This window comes from Mustela nivalis (assembly GCF_964662115.1).
Source record: "Mustela nivalis genome assembly, chromosome: 14".
Classification (NCBI taxonomy): domain Eukaryota; kingdom Metazoa; phylum Chordata; class Mammalia; order Carnivora; family Mustelidae; genus Mustela; species Mustela nivalis.
The window spans coordinates 25,531,929-25,549,790 of record NC_139033.1 but is presented as its reverse complement, the minus strand read 5'-3'; positions in this window follow the sequence as shown (position 1 = coordinate 25,549,790).

Genomic DNA, 17,862 nt, shown 5'->3' with positions numbered 1-17,862 from the left:
GGCCAGTTGTTTTGAAGACTATCCATCTACTTGGTTTTCTGTGACAGTTCCTCACAGGTTATGCCCTTAGGTCCCAAAAACCCATGAAAGTCATGATGTGCTGTACACAATATACCATGTCAAGAGGGACACAGGATTGGTTTGTCCCAGAAGATTAGGGTTTATCACTTGGTCACCATGATGTTTGCCCAATTTCTCCACAGCGAAGGATATATGAATAACAAAGTTAACTTATTAAATAGTGATTTAATATGTATTTTGTGGGGAAATATTTTTAAATTATAAAATTATTTGATCCTGATCCAACTTGCACCAAGCAGTTTTAGCATCATTGATGCTTCTTGCCTCAATCTGAGATTTTTCTGATGATTGTCAAATGGTGATTTTAATCTGATTATTTCTTCCCTATTTATTAGTTGATATTCTACAGGAGAGAGCTTTTTCCTCTCTGCCATCTATTTATTAATCCATTTAATCTTCTTATCCATATATACTGAGAGATTCCATTTTTTTTTATTCAAAATTTAACAATCCATTATGATCATTATTTATTTTGTGCTCAACTTGCCTTAGACGTGATCACATAGACCCCTTTCATGGAGCCCCCATGCTCTTTGGATATGGTCTAATTATTTGTTCTGAATTGTTTTACTTTTAGGCACAAGGGATTCTAGATCCATTTTGTGCTTTTCCAACCTAAGCCTAGGGATAAGCCATCTCTCCAAGTAGATCTGTTTTTTGTTTGTTTGTTTGTTTTGTGGAGAATGGTATTTAGAAACCAAGATTTGGGTGCCAATTATACTCATTCCTACATGGATGTCATTGTTTCTAGTTGTTCTCACCAGACTTTGTTAAGAAATATAAATATACAAATGGACATATATATAAACTCATGCATACCTCTATATAATTTCCTATATGTATACATATTATATAAATCCAAATCTATGTTAAAATATCTTAGTTTACATTAATGCCTCCAATTCAGACCCAATGCTAGAAACTCAAAGACCACAGCAATTATCTTTTGCTATAAGAATCTAACATTGACAATTTAGCTTTAGCCAAATTAGCCCCATGCAGTAGAAATAAATGCCATAAATGTCTGTTAATTAGGCAAATATTTTCAAATTCAACAGTGTTATCATCTGTTTTTACTAATTCTTCTCCCTGAGGTGGGCAAGAGGAGACACTCTAAGACAAATTTAAATATTAAATTGAACTGGATTAGGTGGAACTTTTATTACATGAAACTGTATTTTTTTTTTTTTTTCCTGAGTTGGCATTATGAGGGGAAGCAACAAAGTAGGGAAGGAAACAATCCAGACATGGCAAAGCATTTGACTCAACGAGCACATTTGCTCCTGACATTTGATTGTCTTCTCCATGCAGCAATTTACAAATCTCTTCCCAAAACAGAAGCTACAGTACATGATACGCAATTTGACCAGTGCAAAGCAGAGCTATTGGTAATGGCACAGAACACCTGCATTCAACCCTTCCTCATCTCATATGTTCCTGTATATAACAGAATCTATATCTGTCGATACATACTTTAGAGCCCATTTAGAAAGACTGAAACTTCAGCATTAAAGGTGCATTCTAATAGACAATGATCTACAATTCCCAAGATCTTTCTCTACATTAGGTGTCAAGATTTCCATTTGATTTAGTCTTTAAAGAAGTAATAATTTCTGCTCTCACAAGAACTCTATGTATGTTGATAACATAGAAATGAGGTGCTTTAAAAATCTGGAATGCAAATGTGCAAAGTAAATCCTGCTGGGGCATCTAGAAAAAGGCAGGATATAAATGGAGGCAATTTCCCGTTTACTCTCCAGTACCCACCTTCTGACAATCAGCCTCTTTCTTCTTGCCAACCACAAGGGTAAGAGAAACATTTATTCTTCTTTTCAGTAAGCCCCACTCTACTTTCTCAGACAATTTAGAAAATAGCTCTGTGGGGAACTTACGCAATAATGTTCTCGTGCTTGAAGAGAGACATTTGCTTGTGATGGCATTTCTGGGCATGATATCAAATCACATTGTGTTGGTGGGCACTGAGAAGCTCTCTCCAGCTGACAGTGGTAGTAAATCACGATGCCTTCCCAGAGAAGTAAATCATTAGAAATATTCTGAACTGTGTCAGGTGCTTCTTTGAAACCTTTGTAAAATTACAGTAATGCAAGCACTTCAGATCTCTCTCTCTCAATCTCTCTCTCTCTCTCTCTCTCTCTCTCACACACACACACACACACACACACACACACACTTTTATGAAGTTTCCAAAAATGACCTATTTAAAGAGTACACAGATCATGTGTTCACACAATAGGGGAATGGACGGATATCTCCAAGGCTTTACTTTTTCCTTAAAAAAAGAGAGAAACATGTGGCTTTGCTGGATACAGCAAATTTAAAATTTCTGCAAACCAGCCTACCTTTTCTGCTTTCCTGTTTTTTTAAAAAATCAACTGATATCAGTGCAAAAGGAAATCCAACCATATGAAAGATATTCATGGATATAGAATTGAGATATATACATATTTAAATATAGCAAATGTAATTCTTTAATTAGTGTTGTTTTACTTTGTTTTTATTTGTGATTCACACTGATACTATCCATTGCAAGTTTATTGCACACCTTCTAGTTATCAACTGATTTAGGGAAATACAAAGATGTTTGAAGTTTTTTTTCCTCAGACACACAGTGAAAAGTAACTTACAGAAGGAAGGTTCTTTTGAACCTCTATTTGAAATGTTCAGGAGTGTAAATCCATAGATCCAGAAATCTTATCAGGGTTTGCTGGAGTTTGGCTTTAGGTGTGTGAGGACCAGCAGCTAATATGTGTGGGGTTTCTTTGGGAAATGATAGACATACTCTGAAATAATACAGTGATAATGGGTACATTTTGTGAATGTACAAAAATCACTGAATTTTGGTTAATTTTATAATTACTATACCATATAATTCATGGCATATTGATTAGGTCATATATGGTATACAAATTATAACTCAATAAAGCTGATTTTAAAAAGTGGATGTTTAATTTCATGCAAACATAAGATGTACCTTAGTTTGCAGCCTATTATCTAAAAATGAAAGTAACTCTGAGCCAGCTATAAAAACCCAAGAAACATAGGTTTACCTGGATGGCTCAGTCAGTTCAGCATCAGGTCATGATCTCAGGGTCACGGGATCAAGCCCCACCATGGGCTCCGTGCTCAGCATGGACTCTGCTTGTCTCTCTTTCCTCCTCCCTGCACTCATGCTCTCTCTGTCTCTCTCAAATAATAAGTAAATAAAATGTAAAACAAAACAAAACAAAAAACAACCTAGGAAGCTTACACAACAGATTTCCTTATACCTTAAAATTATATTGCATCATTTGGTCAAATGTTTTGATATCTGTATTTCTTCAACATGTTCATTGAAACATAAACTTAAATAATAAAACTTGATTTTTTTCTTTTTTTAAATAGTTTATTTTAATAATATTTTACCTATTTTGCTATAAAAAGACTTAAAATACCTCCTAGTAATTTTATAAAGAAAAACAAATATATTTTATGAAACATTTAGAATACTATACATACCTATTTTTTTTACTACAATGAAAAGGCAAGGAGACAATACCTAAGGAAGGTATGCTATCAGAGTAGGTATGCTATCAGAGTATTACATTCTATAATAGATATTTCTCACACTTTTTTTTTTCTTATTTAAAATGATTGAAAAGTCACAGGTCTATCTTAACAGCTTTGAAGAGACTGAAGTATTTGTAAATTTTTTTTTTTTTGTCAAACACCATTGTCAATACAGAACATGTTAAACAGTAATAATTTTATTGTGCTTTGAAGAATGATTAGATATAGTAAGTATTCCCTCTAGACAGATGTTTATTAATTTCCTTAGTACTTTAATAAATAAACTTTACTGATAGAGTTATTATGAGATAATCTTGGTGAAAACTCTTTCCAAACTTAAATGATGATTATGTTTCAAACTTGCTCAGAGTAATTTTCTTCTACTTACGTCATTGTTCTGTTTTCCTCAGGGTTTCCTTAGGCTTCTCTTAATTGGACCCCATTAAAGACGCTGACCTTGCAGCCCTCGGAAACAAAGCGGACTTAGCGTAGGAACCTGCAATACTACAGAATCCCTGAGTTTGGAAAGTCTCTTGACACTTCCTAATCAATGTGCTGCAGCTTTCAGACTACTTTGTGGAAATCTCACATCGTTGATAGAGAAAGCACAGTGACATAGCTTGAACTTACAAGTAAAGCTGGAAACAAGATGGTTAGATTAGGAGAGTACACTAAAAGTTCCTGGTGGTTGCTGATCTATCCCAAATATACCAATGTCCCAGTACCACAGACCTCAGATACACCCACTGTAGGCACCAAAGCTCGTGTCCTCCTGATCACTGCAAGTGTGTTGAGATCAGCTTATGATGATTCCCAGAGGTCTTGCCAGTAAAACTGTCCTAGTCAAGACATGACAGAATGTGAAACATGACATTTACGTTTTACATTGGATTTATCAACCAGCTCTTCCCTCTCTCGGCTGTTCCTTTCTCTCTCTTTCTCTTTCCTCCTGACCAAAGTTAAAGGGAGAAGCTGAGTCATAGGGAGGGGGAAACTATTAAGAAGGGTGTGTGAACAAAGGAAAGAATATAATAGACATCAGTTAGAAAAATTAGCATCATTTCACATGAGTTAAGAGAAAAGAAGGGGCAGAGCTATTTATCATGAACAAAATAAATGCAGGCAAGGCTTTCCACTTCAGTTCTACGTCAGAAGCTCTGAGACCAATCCCCATCCTGCGGGTCTAGAGCAGCTCACTCTGGAAGCAGGTTGCGGCACGATTCCCTCATTTTGATTGTCATGCACTTTTTAACCAGTGGTGAGCTAAGTTTATAATTGTTAACCAATTCTTTTACTAAAACTAAAACTAAAATTCTTTTACTAAAACTGCTGTGAGCCCTTTTCAAATGTCATAGTTGTCTTTACTCATGCTTTTAAGTTTATAAGAAACCCCACAAAAGTCTGCAAAGATTCACTTCCATTATGGGGATATTAGGAACCTAGGGAGAGAACGCAGGAAAATGCCTCATTGTCGTTATACCAATATTCTGTTCCTTCCAAGACTGAAACATGGGTCAGGCTTTAAAACAAAAACAGTTCACTCACTGTGCTCAGAAAAACAGCCTCAAGTGAAGTTAATATCTTCCCTTTTATTTACAAAATATTTATACTTACCGAAATGAAAACATGATTTCCTGTGTTTAAAATAAAATAAAATCACTTGGAATGCAGGACCTTTATGAAGACAGTACAGAAATTGAAAATCTAAGCTTTCAAATAAATTAGAATTACGTTGTCTTGTCTTACGATGCTGGAGTTGTCCTTGAGGCTGAGTACCATTTTGGACCATGCAATTCCGTTCCAGGCACAAAGTGTTGGAATCTAACTGATTCTCAAAATGTTTAGAAAATAAGTTTGGGATAAGCTTTACGGAATCTATATACATGCATTTTAGCTTATTCAACACATTTTGTTTTAGAATATTTTTTAAAAAGCTATTGAAAAGTATCCTTGAAACTTTTATCTAAGTCAATCCCTAAAGCACACGAGCAAGTTTTTATGTATTGACATTCCATATAAAGTGCGTATTTAAAATAATTTCTCATTCATCTAAAACACTTTCTCTTTTTATGATTTTCCCCTCTTTCCCCAAATAATTTTATATTACTTGCCACTTAATTAGGGTTTTTTAAATTAATATATATTTAGAACATCGTTAGTTAAAGAAAAAAAAAAAAAGAAAATGTCAACATCCTCTTTAGATGCCACAACATGGACGACCGAGCTGTCAACTTCTTACTTTCTCAGATTCATCTAGGAAGTCAGAGGAACATAAGTGAACAATATCTGGATTATTGAAAGGATTAAGAGATCCCCCTGCTCCTCCCATGCCCCTGCACAGTCTCTCCTCAGTACCAACGGCAGAAGTCCGAGCGGGAAGGCAGATATTCATACTTCGATGGTAGATCCCCATTTGCACACAGAGGGAAGGGGAGCCCGTGGCCGTGTGGTACTAGACCCCAGGTGATAATCTGGCTCCAAGGCACGCCTCTGAGTCTGGTTCTCCACCGCGCAGTTTTGCTCCCTGTGCTCCTGCCACGTGGGCTCCAAGGGGGTTCCAAAGGGCACTGGGAAGAACCTTGCCTGGGAGCTTTGTGCGAGGCATCTCCCTTCTGCAGCAACCTCCTCCCGGCCACCTTGCGAGTAGCTCCCTAAATCCTTTGAGTATTTTGTTCCTATACTACCTTCTCAACGACAGCATCCCTGACTATTCTGCTTAACACTCTCCCTGCCATGACCTATGCAGCCGTAGTCCGTCGGTCCCTTATCTACTTTTATTTTTCGCACAACATGCATCTCATTCCAGTGCAACACATAATTTTATATAGGCTCCTGTTATTGATGATTGATTATCCTTTCTGTGCTGGAATGTGAGGGCCACAGGGACAGTAGCCTCTGTTCTGTTTCTGGATGGGTCACTAACATAGAGTAGCTCCCCTACAGAGAGCTCGTCACTGGACAGCTCAGCATCGGTGTATGTAATATCGACTAGCATTTTCTTCATCATTTCTTCATCATTACATATTACTTAACAAAATTCTAGGATTTTAAGCCTTGTGAGTAAAGGAGAAACATGCTTTGTTGTTCCATGATATTAGGTGACTAACAGTGTCTGGCCCATAGGAAATGTTAGACGTATATTTAACGAAGGGAAAAATCAGTTATCATTCCCATTGTTTCACAGGAAAAGAAACAGATTTCAGAAGATTAACATGTTCTTTGAAACCAAACAATGTATAAGGCAAAAAGATGAGGAGTCAAATATATTTTTTGAATATGAAAGTCTAATTACAGCCATAAGTCCTTTTTTTAAATTAGTTTGAAAAATAATCCACCTGTTTAAAATTTTGACTGGTGAGGCGTACTTTTACCAACAACAAAGCCTGCCTAGTCCATTGGTGGTAATAAAACGCTCATTTTGATCTTTTTCATATTAATAATCAGTTGAGAAGAGTAAGGACAAGTGCTAATATTGTATATGTGTCAGCTTAATATTGCGGGTCACAGGATTTGCATAACGGTCCTTCCGGTCTCCTAATGGTAGGCACACTCCTAACTTTCACATTCTTCTCTTGGAAAAATGCTAACATTTGATCTAATGTGCATATGAGCTAATAATTTTTTATGAATACTGAAGGCAGTGACTAACTAATAACATGTTTGGAGCTCGAGGTGCCAGCAGCAAAGAATGCAAATTAAAACCATTATTTCATTCTTATTCTGTATCAACAGGAGAAGGCCTGAAAAGTAACTGCCATCTGGAGCCAAAGGGTATTGTAGTGTGTGAGTGTGTGTGTGTGTGTGTGTGTGCATTGTGAAGTTCAGTTGTGCTTTTTAATAGCATATCATTTTTCTGGGTCATTATTTTATTTATTTATTTATTTATTTATTTATTTATTTATTTTTCTGGGTGATTATTTTGAGATTAAGTATGAAATTCTATAAAATTATAGTTGCAGTTTAGAAGAACGGAGCCATGCATGTCATTTGAAGTTTTGGTTAAAAGCTTCAATGTTTTGCAGATGCTAGTTTGGGTTACTCATCGTTCGAGGGGAAAAGTGAACTGACTGGCAGTAATCCTCCATCAGCTACTGTCCAAAAGACCCAGGGTGACTAAATATGGGACAATCACGAAACATGCGACAGATTTTTCACTCTGGAAGAATGTATGCTATTTTTCTGGTCTATTATTTCTTGCAATGAGATCCTCATTTATTTTGAGTAGTAGGCACTGTGGAAAAAAAACAGGTTATTTTTATTATGTATTCTCCATAACTTAGGACTTTTTGGACTGTGCAATACAAAAATAAGGGCATTATTCTATTTTGAGTATTTTATTATAAAAAGGAATCCTTAGAGATAACAATTGAATGTTTTCCAATAAGAGCATTGGTTCCCTGGTGTTCCCTGTTGCTAATTAATTCAGTATTTTATCTTCTGGAATGGAAATCCAATGGAAAATGAAACAAGCAGGTGGGAAGATTGACATGATATTTCGAGGAGTATGATTATTTTTCTTTAAAAAATGGAAAGACTGTCCATCTCTGCGGGGATGACCGTCGGGCTCCGGGGACAGCAGCCAGAGGAGTCTGCATCAGCTCCTCAGCAAACACGTGATTGACTCCCCGGAGTTCCACCCACACAGCAGGACAGACAGGTCTTAGGCCTGGAAACATGTTGAACTAGGTGTCAGCAGAAAAGCACCGTGGTCTACACCAGCATAGCCCTGCTCCCGTGCACTGTCCGAGCCATGCAGCTCCGGCCTGTTGGCCAGGAGAAATAGCTCGAAAGGACAGCACGAGGCATGAAGACACGGATTAACTAGGTGCAGCGAATTCTTAGACATCACTTGAATTCTGCATTATGTATATTGTAGCTGATAGTCTTGTTTTTTATCTTTGGCAACTTTATTCATGCCCATAAATACAAAACAACAGTTTCTACTACAATTCTGGCATTGCATTAATAAACTGATGGCATTGGTTTGAAAGAGGATATTTCTTTCTTTTATGGGTTTGAAGGGAATCGGTCCAACTTATCTAAAGTGCTTTAAATCTTTAACACGCAAATCTGAAACCATATGTAAGATGCTTTAAAATAAATTATATCTACTGAAATCTCTGTTGGTGTAGGCAAGAGAGCACACCTCTTTTCACTGGTTCTTCATGGTCCTGAAAGCTTAATTTCCAAAAACATTACTAACTGAGAATCTAAGTAATATTGACATCACTTGGCCCATTGTCAGAACCTGTCCAAAATCGAAGGACATTTAAAAATCAATAAGAGAAATAATTCTTACTAGGTTATTTTTATCAAATGCCTTTAAGCAGTGGTAGAAAATAAAATCATGATCAATGATACAATAAATCCACCAAAACCCATTTGTTCCTAATGTAAAACAACTGACTGAACATTTAGACCTATGGTTCATGGAAAAAAAGATTTGGTGTCAGATGCCGCTCCCCCTTCCAGTCCTCCCATTCAGTGAAGGGGCATATAATTTGGGGCAATATCATACCGTTTGTGTATCCACAGGTGCCTGAATCAGAGAAACTGGTTGAAGTAAACACTTCCATGAGGATTGGGAAAAGACTTTGGACAGCCTTAGTGCACTAGGTCACAAGGACCATCTCTCCAATGAGCAGTCGGCGAACTTGCCATGTTAATTGCCAGCTGCTCACGGGGAGTAACTGATCAGGTTCCTTATAAAGGTCACGGGTTTACCCTCCTGATGGAGACATCCTTGACTGCAGGTGTTTGTCCCCCGGCCACAACTTTAACAAGCTATCCTCTTTCTCCCCCCAATACATACCATCTCTAAGTGGTGTGCTGTCTGAAAGACACAACACCCCCACAACGCTGTGACAGGGATCCCCTGGTCAAAGGCAGTTGTAAGTCCTCAGACAACAACACTGGGTAAGGCAGAAAATGTAGGAAATGCAAGGTCATATCTAAAACATGTGTTGAATCCAAGACAGCATGAGGAATTGTCCCCCGTGGGTGTAAGGGACCTGGTCTTATCAACTTGTCACCAGGAGGCTGTTTTGGTTTCCCTGAGGAGGATTGTTACATTACGGGATTAGCATTGGATTAAATTCCTGGTCGCATGGACCATCAGCAGCCGAGTAGCTGCATCAGTCTTTGTCAGTGGGAGCACACGTTGTTAGGTCCACACACAGGCCTCATCACTGCCAAGGTGACCTTTGCGCCCATGAGGCTTCCGTGAAAGTCCAAGAATGGACAATGACAGAAGCTCTCCGCTGGGCAGTTATTTCTGTCTGCCTCTCTCATGGTGGATGCTTCTACAGGGCTTTTATTACATGATACAAAGACATTCCACTTTGTGCTCACCACCACATGGCCATCCATATGCCTCTTTCACCACAAGGGCAGTTTCATTCTCTTCAAGCCACAGATGTTGCTGAAAAACTGGATCTTCGTACACATGAAAATGAACCTTGATCCATATATCATACTTACAGAAATGAACTCACTGCAGATCATAATACTAAATGTCAAAATTAACCAACAATATTTTGAAAAGAAAACCTAGGATCCTGGGTTAGGCAAATATATTTTAGGTAAAATACTGAGAGCCTGAATCTTCATGGAAAAGATGTAGTCAGCTGGACTTCATCAAAACTCAAAACTCATGGGGCATGTGGGTGACTCAGTGGGTTAAAGCCTCTAGCTTCAGCTCAGGTCATGATCCCAGGGTCCTGGGATCGAGCCCCGCATTGGACTCTCTGCTCAGCAGGGAGCCTGCTTCCTCCTCTCTCTCTGCCTGCTTCTCTGCCTATTTGTAATCTCTGTCTGTCAAATAAATAAATAAAATCTTAAAAAAAAAAACCCTCAAAACGTGTGCTCCTCAAAAGATATTATTAAGAGAATGAAAAGACCTGCCAGAGATTGAAAGAAATATTTGCAGACCATATAGATGATGAAAAACTTGCATCTGTAATATATATAATTCAGTAAGAAGAAAGTAAATAATCCAACAACAACAACAAAAAACAGACAAGAAATTTTTTTTTTTATTTTAAAGATTTTATTTATTTATTTGACAGAGAGAGATCACAAGCAGGCAGAGAGGCAGGCAGAGAGAGAGAGGAAGCAGGCTCCCTGCTGAGCAGAGAGCCCGATGCGGGGCTCGATCCCAGGACTCTGAGATCATGACCTGAGCCGAAGGCAGCGGCTTACCCACTGAGCCACCCAGGTGCCACCCAGACAACAAATTTAAACAGACTTTATCACCTATGTAAGGATGGCAAATGAGTGCATGAAAATGTGTCTTGACATCATTAATAAAGAAGACAATGAAAATTAAACAACCCTGAGGTGTCAATAAATCTGTATTCGGAAAGCTAATATTAAAAAAAAAAAAAACCAACCTCACTAAATGTTAGTAAGGATATGGAGGACCTGAAATTTGCATACTGCTAGTGAATATAAAATGTGGCTACCTTTTGGAAAACAGTTCAGTAATTTCTTAAAAAGTTGAACATACACCTACCATGATCCAACCATTGTGCCCTACACATCCAAGAATAATGAAAGCACATGCCACACGGAAACATGTGCATTAAGGTCCAGTGTGTCTATCTTTAGAATAGCCACACCTGGACGCCACCTGGATAGCCTCCACAAGTCAGGGAGTGTACAGACCATGCTGTGCCGATAACGCTGGGGAGTACTCAGAACGGAAATGACTGAATTATTGTCACACATCACATGGGCACATCCTAAAAAGACTACACTCCATGAACACAGGAAGACAAAGGGAGGCTGCTCTCCGATACCATTCAAATATAACGAACGTGAAAAGTAATCGACTGACAGGGATGTCTTTGGGAAAGGAGAGTGCAGAGAGACAAGAAGGGGCCAGAGGCCAGAGGGAGCATTTACGGAGGATGAATGTTTCCATCTGCTGGACGATGCCCGTGCTCTCACAGGCACGTGCCTGTGTGTGTGCATGTATGTCAAAACTTATCAGATCATACATTTAAATATATCATTTTCACATATTAATTATGTCTCAATGAAGTTGTTTAAAAACTAAAATAAATCAGGGGTTCTTGGGTGGCCCAGGTGGTTAAGCGTCTGGTTTCAGCTCAGGTCCTGAGTCCTGGGATGGAGCCCCATGTCAGGTTCCCTGCTCAGTGGGGGGCCTGCTTCTCCCTCTCACTCGCCCTCCATGCTCTCTCTCTCTCTCAAATAAATAAAAACAACTTTAAAAAAATTAAAATAAATCAGAAACCAAGAGAAACAGGCTCTGCATGTCTTATCCTCTATGATGTTTTTTATTTTTTTTAAGATTTTATTCATTTATTTGACAGACAGAGATCACAAGTAGGCAGAGAGGCAGGCAGAGAGAGAGGAGGAAGCAGGCTCCCTGCTGAGCAGAGAGCCCGATGCAGGGCTTGATCCCAGGACCCTGGGATCATGACCCCAGCCAAAGGCAGAGGCTTTAACCCACTGAGCCACCCAGGCGTCCCTATCCTCCGTGATTTTCTTTTCTTTTCTTTTCTTTTTAAGATTTTTACCTATTTATTTGACAGAGAGAGATCACAAGTAGGCAGAGAGGCAGGCAGAGAGAGAGAGGAGAAAGCAGGCTCCCCACTGAGCAGAGAGGCCGATGCGGGGCTCAATCCCAGGACCCTGAGATCATGACCCAAGCCAAAGGCAGCGGCTTAACCCACTGAGCCACCTAGGCGCCCCTCCTCCATGATTTTCAAAGAATTTATTTTTTAAAGCAATTTAAGATATATCTATATCTATATCTATATATATATATATATATATACACACATATATATATAAAAGATATATATATGCACACATACATACATGCTATATATATATATATGATGTATATAAAAACATAAAATCAACTTCATCATTATTATTTTTAACAAATTGTAATGTTAGGTCAATTAAGATTAAGAAAAATAAATCTCCTTTTGCCTTCATTTATCCTTTCTTCAGTGCTCTTCCTTTACGTAGATCCAAGTTTCTTACCTATATTAACTCCCTTCTCTCAAAAGAATCTTTTTTAAAACCTTTACTGCAAATCAGGTCTCCTTGCAACAAATTCCATCAATTTTTGTTTGTCTGATAAAGTCTTCATTTCCCCTAAAATTCTGAAAGAAAATTTTATAGGGTACAGAGTTTAAGCTAGTTTTTTGAACATTTGTGAACATTTTAAGTATTTCACTCCAGTGTCTTCTTGCTTCTTGGTTTCTGAGAAGAACTTGGATATAATTCTAATCTTTACCCCTTTATAAGTAAGGTGTATTTTCTCTTCTGATTTCCTTTGGGATTTCTTTCTTTGTCTTTGATTTTATGTAATTTGAAATTTATATACTCAGGTATAGTTTTTTTTTTTTCCTTTCTTTCTTTTCTTTTTCTGGCTTTAATCCTAATTGATAATTGGTGTTCTCTGAACTTCCTGAATTTGTGGCTTGGTGTCTGACATTAATTTGGGGAAATTCTCAGTCATTATTGCTTCAAATGTTTCTTCTGTTCTTTCTTCTCTTTTCTCTCCTTCTAGGATCCCCATGTGTGAATGTTATGCCATTTGTTGTCCCCATAGTCCTGGGATCTTCTGTTCTGTTTTATTCAGTCTTTGTTCTCTTTACACTCCAGGTTTTGAGGATGCTACTGAGATATCCCCAAGCTCAGAGATTCTCTCCTCAGCCAGGTCCAGTCTGCTAATAAGCCCTTCAAAGACACTCTTCATTTCTGTTACAATGTTTTTGATCTCTAGCACTTCTTTGTGGTTAATTAGAATATCCAGTTCTCTGCTCACAATGCCCATCTGTTCTTGCATGCTGTCTATTGTATCCATTAGAGTCATTTGCATATTAATCGGAATTGTCTTAAATTACCAACCTAATCATTCCAACATTCCTGCCACATCTGGTTTCTCTGCTTGCTCTGTTTCTTCAAATTTTGTTTTTTGCCTTTTGGTATGTCTTGTAATTTTTATTGATTAATAGATATGATGTATTGGATTAATGAAAACTGATGTAAATAGGCCTTTGGTGATGTAATGGTGAGGTACAAGGCAAAGGGAAGTGTTCTGTAGTCCTGGGATTAGGTTTCACTCTTTTCATTGGGGGTGTGTCTGGACCATAAACATCATAAGTACTTCTCAGTCCTTCCTCCCCGCTCAAGCAGGATAGGATGGCTAGAGTACGCTGGAATTGGGTATTTTTCTTCCCCAGGTCCATGAGTCTCTGACAATACCCAGCAGGTTAGGTGCTGGGTGACTAGTTTCCCCTGTGTTAAGGCGCTGTCAAGAACAGAGTGCTCTGGTGTATTTCAAAATGATACCTTCTCCCCCCTGCCCCTACCCCACTCCCCAATCTCTCTGTTAGAAGCCTAAGGGAATTTTTCTCTGATATTTACTATGGGAATCTAGTCAACATCCTGGAGGTGAATCTCAAAATCTTGTGGTGCCTGCCATTGACTGGTTCTCCTGGAGTTTTTAACTCTCAAACTGTCCAACCTAAACCTGTTGCAATTCATCAGTTACAGTTCCAGCTTTCCTATCCCAGTGCTGGCCCCTGGGGTGTTTGCCAGCTGTTCTATCGTTCTATATTATCACTAGAAGTGTTACCAAAATTGTGTCTTTAGCATCTAATTTGAAAACTATCTTTTTTGGAGATTCACAGTAACTGGTTCTTCCAATACATTGTACTTAATTTTCATGGCAACAATGATCTTGTATTCAAAGTTAATAAGCTTATAAAATATTTAATTCAACTTAATAATAGCAATAACAAAGTCAGCTGACATAATCAGGTTTTGAACAGACATGATGGAATCTTAGAAAGCACATAACTGAACTGTTAGGTCCAGGAGTATATACTAGTACCAAGGGGTCCTCCACCTGCTGTAAGAAATGTTGTCCTTGGACATCAATAGGCATGTTTTGCTTACAGACTGAAGCTCAAACCAGTAAGTAATTTAAATAGACTTTACTTAGGAAATATTCCATTATTCCAGTGTCTACAGTCTCATTAAGTATAGACTTAATATTAGCCTTAAAACATTGACTTAGCTTTTATGGTACAACAGGTAATCATTTTTACCATTTGATCTTTTTTTTTTAATAAAGGTTTTAATTATTTATTTGACAGAGAGAAATCACAAGTAGGCAGAGAACCAGGTGGGTTGGGGGGTGGGAGCAGTCTTCCTGCTGAGTAGAGAGCCTGATGCGGGGCTCAATCCCAGGACCCTGAGACCATGATCTGAGTCGGAGGCATAGACTTAACACACTGAGCCATTTGATCTTTAACATGAGAACTAATTCATCACCGTGGTGCAGTGTTCAAAGTTGAAATCAGGTCCTCCTTCAGTCATGTGGACTTTGTTGGTATTATTTACAACACACATCCTGTCCATGCAAAAGGAAATCTTTACTATCACACATGGAATTGGAAGTCAGGGTAATCTGATATATCACCATTTTTATCATGACATCTTAAATCCTACAGAAGAATCATGTACATTAGAATAAATTTATGGAAGCCAAATCACTTTCGGAATCTCATCATTCCTTAAAAATATACTTATACTTTGCACAAATAAATGTTAGATTAATGGCCAATCCCCTTAAATAATTACACAGATTACAAAGGAGGGGAAAAAAAGAAGAGGAAAAAGAAAAAAACAGAAGTCACCAATGCTATTAAAATAAAAGTGCATTTTTCAGGGCTTTTTCACTATTTTCAGTTTTCCTATAAAACAGTTGCCAAGGGAACCTCATGCTAAACAAAACTGTTGTCAAATGTCATCAGTAAAGTGAGCTAACATCACCCATGGGATTCTTCTCTTGCAGGCTTTATTCATTACTTTCTAAATCTGTAAAGCTCTCATTTCCAGGGTTTCTTTTGAGTACTGACATAAAAAGAAACAATCATAATTTGTAAGAGTGTCAGTGAAAAATACTCTCCTCCTCCCAAAAAAATGCTGTTCTCAAAGCAAGAAAAGATTACACTGCACATCCCCTATCATTCCCTCAAGAACTGGGAAATATTAGTAGTTGCTTTCAAAAGAAAAAAGAAAAACATTTTGAAACTAAGTTAAAGGAACCTCTTTAACAACTATGGGAAAGAATTACCTATCGGAGCACAGGAGAGGAAAAGACCCACGATACGAAATATTTTTTGTTCTCATTTCATTACTTGCTCTGTGGCCTGAATTGTTTCTAGGAGAAATGCTCAGTCCCCAGCAAAGTATTATGAACTGCCCCCCTAGTAAAGTCTCAGAGCTGTAAAGCATCCAACATGGCCCTAAAGAAAAGCTTGAGACAAAGAAAAAAAGGAAGAGCCGAGTAAGAGTGTGTCATGCACTGTCTTTGATCAATTGTTCTATAACATCCAAATTGCTCTTATAATTGGAGGAAGTATAAAAGCTGGCCGAGGGGTCCAGAGGGCATTGTGAGGGCATAGGCTTTGAAGGCAGATTCAAAGTGCAGGTTATCGGGTCCGTGTTTCCTGCCTCTCTTAGTCTAAATGTTTCTAAATGTCACTTTGCTTAGTACAATTTTTTTTTTTTGTCCCAAATATCAGAATAATAGCTTTCCTGGACAATAATCTCACTTGGAATGATAGAATAACTCTAAGCTAAAACCTAGTAAATATTTAATAACTGCTAGGTGCTACTAATATTACTAACATCATTACTAAAACTTATAATAGATAGAGGATGGGTTATTTAAAATATCTTTAATTTTTTAAGCTGCCTACTTTGAAAAATGCTAAAATTGTTTAAGCGATAAAACTACCATTGTAACTTATGTGATTCCGCCATCTGTAGCAAACTACTTGAAGTTATAGTCAAGGCATATAAAACTGAGGGCTTTCTTGTAATGAAACAATGTCTCTGGAAATGTGAATACAAAGCCACAGAATCAGTACATTAAAATATTCTTTGGATCATCTGTCTTTATTACTTACAATAAAAGATTTTAGTGCAGAAAATCTTCAGATCATAGAAAATCAGAGCGACACTAAAATTATTTTTCTGTCATCAGGATACCTCATTAGTCCCATCATTACCCAACCCTTCCGACAGGTCACTGTTAGCTCAAATATTGAAGATAGTATCCATCGGTGTGCACAAGGCGGGGATTCTCAGTTTTTCTATGTATTTGAAAATGGAGATTTCGATAAACTTCTCTGATGGTTTGGATAGGATCATTACAAAGTGAAAAAATTGCAAAAACGGGAGAATGAGGAAACTTGGAATTAAGAGATCATTCTTTGAAAGCAATGACAAGCTACAATGAGATCAGGTAGAAGAGCAGACATGCCAACCGAAAGAACCAGGAGAAAGAGTCATGAATGGGTACGTTAACTCTTGCTATGGCTACTGCCACTCTAAATTCACATCATACTCAGGATAAAACTAGAAATCAGTGATTTCTTCTGAGAGGTCTGTAGATGGGTACAGATGTGTGAAAGTAAAACTCATATTTTAATGTACCTCTTTTAAAAAATTTATTGTATAATAAATCCTGCTTATTTACTTTTAAATATTGAGTTCTGATATAAATAGAAAATATGGAAAACAAAGCCAAGCAAAACGATTGATATATTAGCACCCATTGCTTCGGTTCTAATTTCAATGATAAACAAAATGTTTAGTCCTGTGATTTTAATACTAAAATGCCTATGAAGTTATTCTGCTAAGCATGACAATGATTTGCACTGTCTTCATGACTCATTGATTTAACTGGAAGAAGTGTTTCCATTTTAGCCAGTGGGCCAGTGGGTCCATCTTCCTCTCAGTTTTTATCGGAATTTTGGTCTAATCTGAACAAACAATTGTCTAATACTTTCAGTGTGGTTTTATACACTTTCACAGCTTTTCTCGCAAAGTCCGCAGTTTTTTGTGGGTACCTGTGAAGTTGCCTTTATCTACCTATCTATCCGATTTTCAAAAACCATGAACGCCTTCCCTACTTATGTGTTGGAACTCCTCTTGCCTATTTTTTTATTTCTTTTCAGCGTTTGCCTAATTTTTTTAACTTCTATTTCAAAATGTATGATGGTTCAGCCTATAGAAGGACTTAATTATAGAGTCTTGATGTTACTGCTTTAGGTCATCCTGCCTTTGTCATTGTGAATCACGGTTACTAAATATACTCCAACCAAAATTATATACACATCCATGGGCACCCATTTCTGATAAATGTTGGTGTGA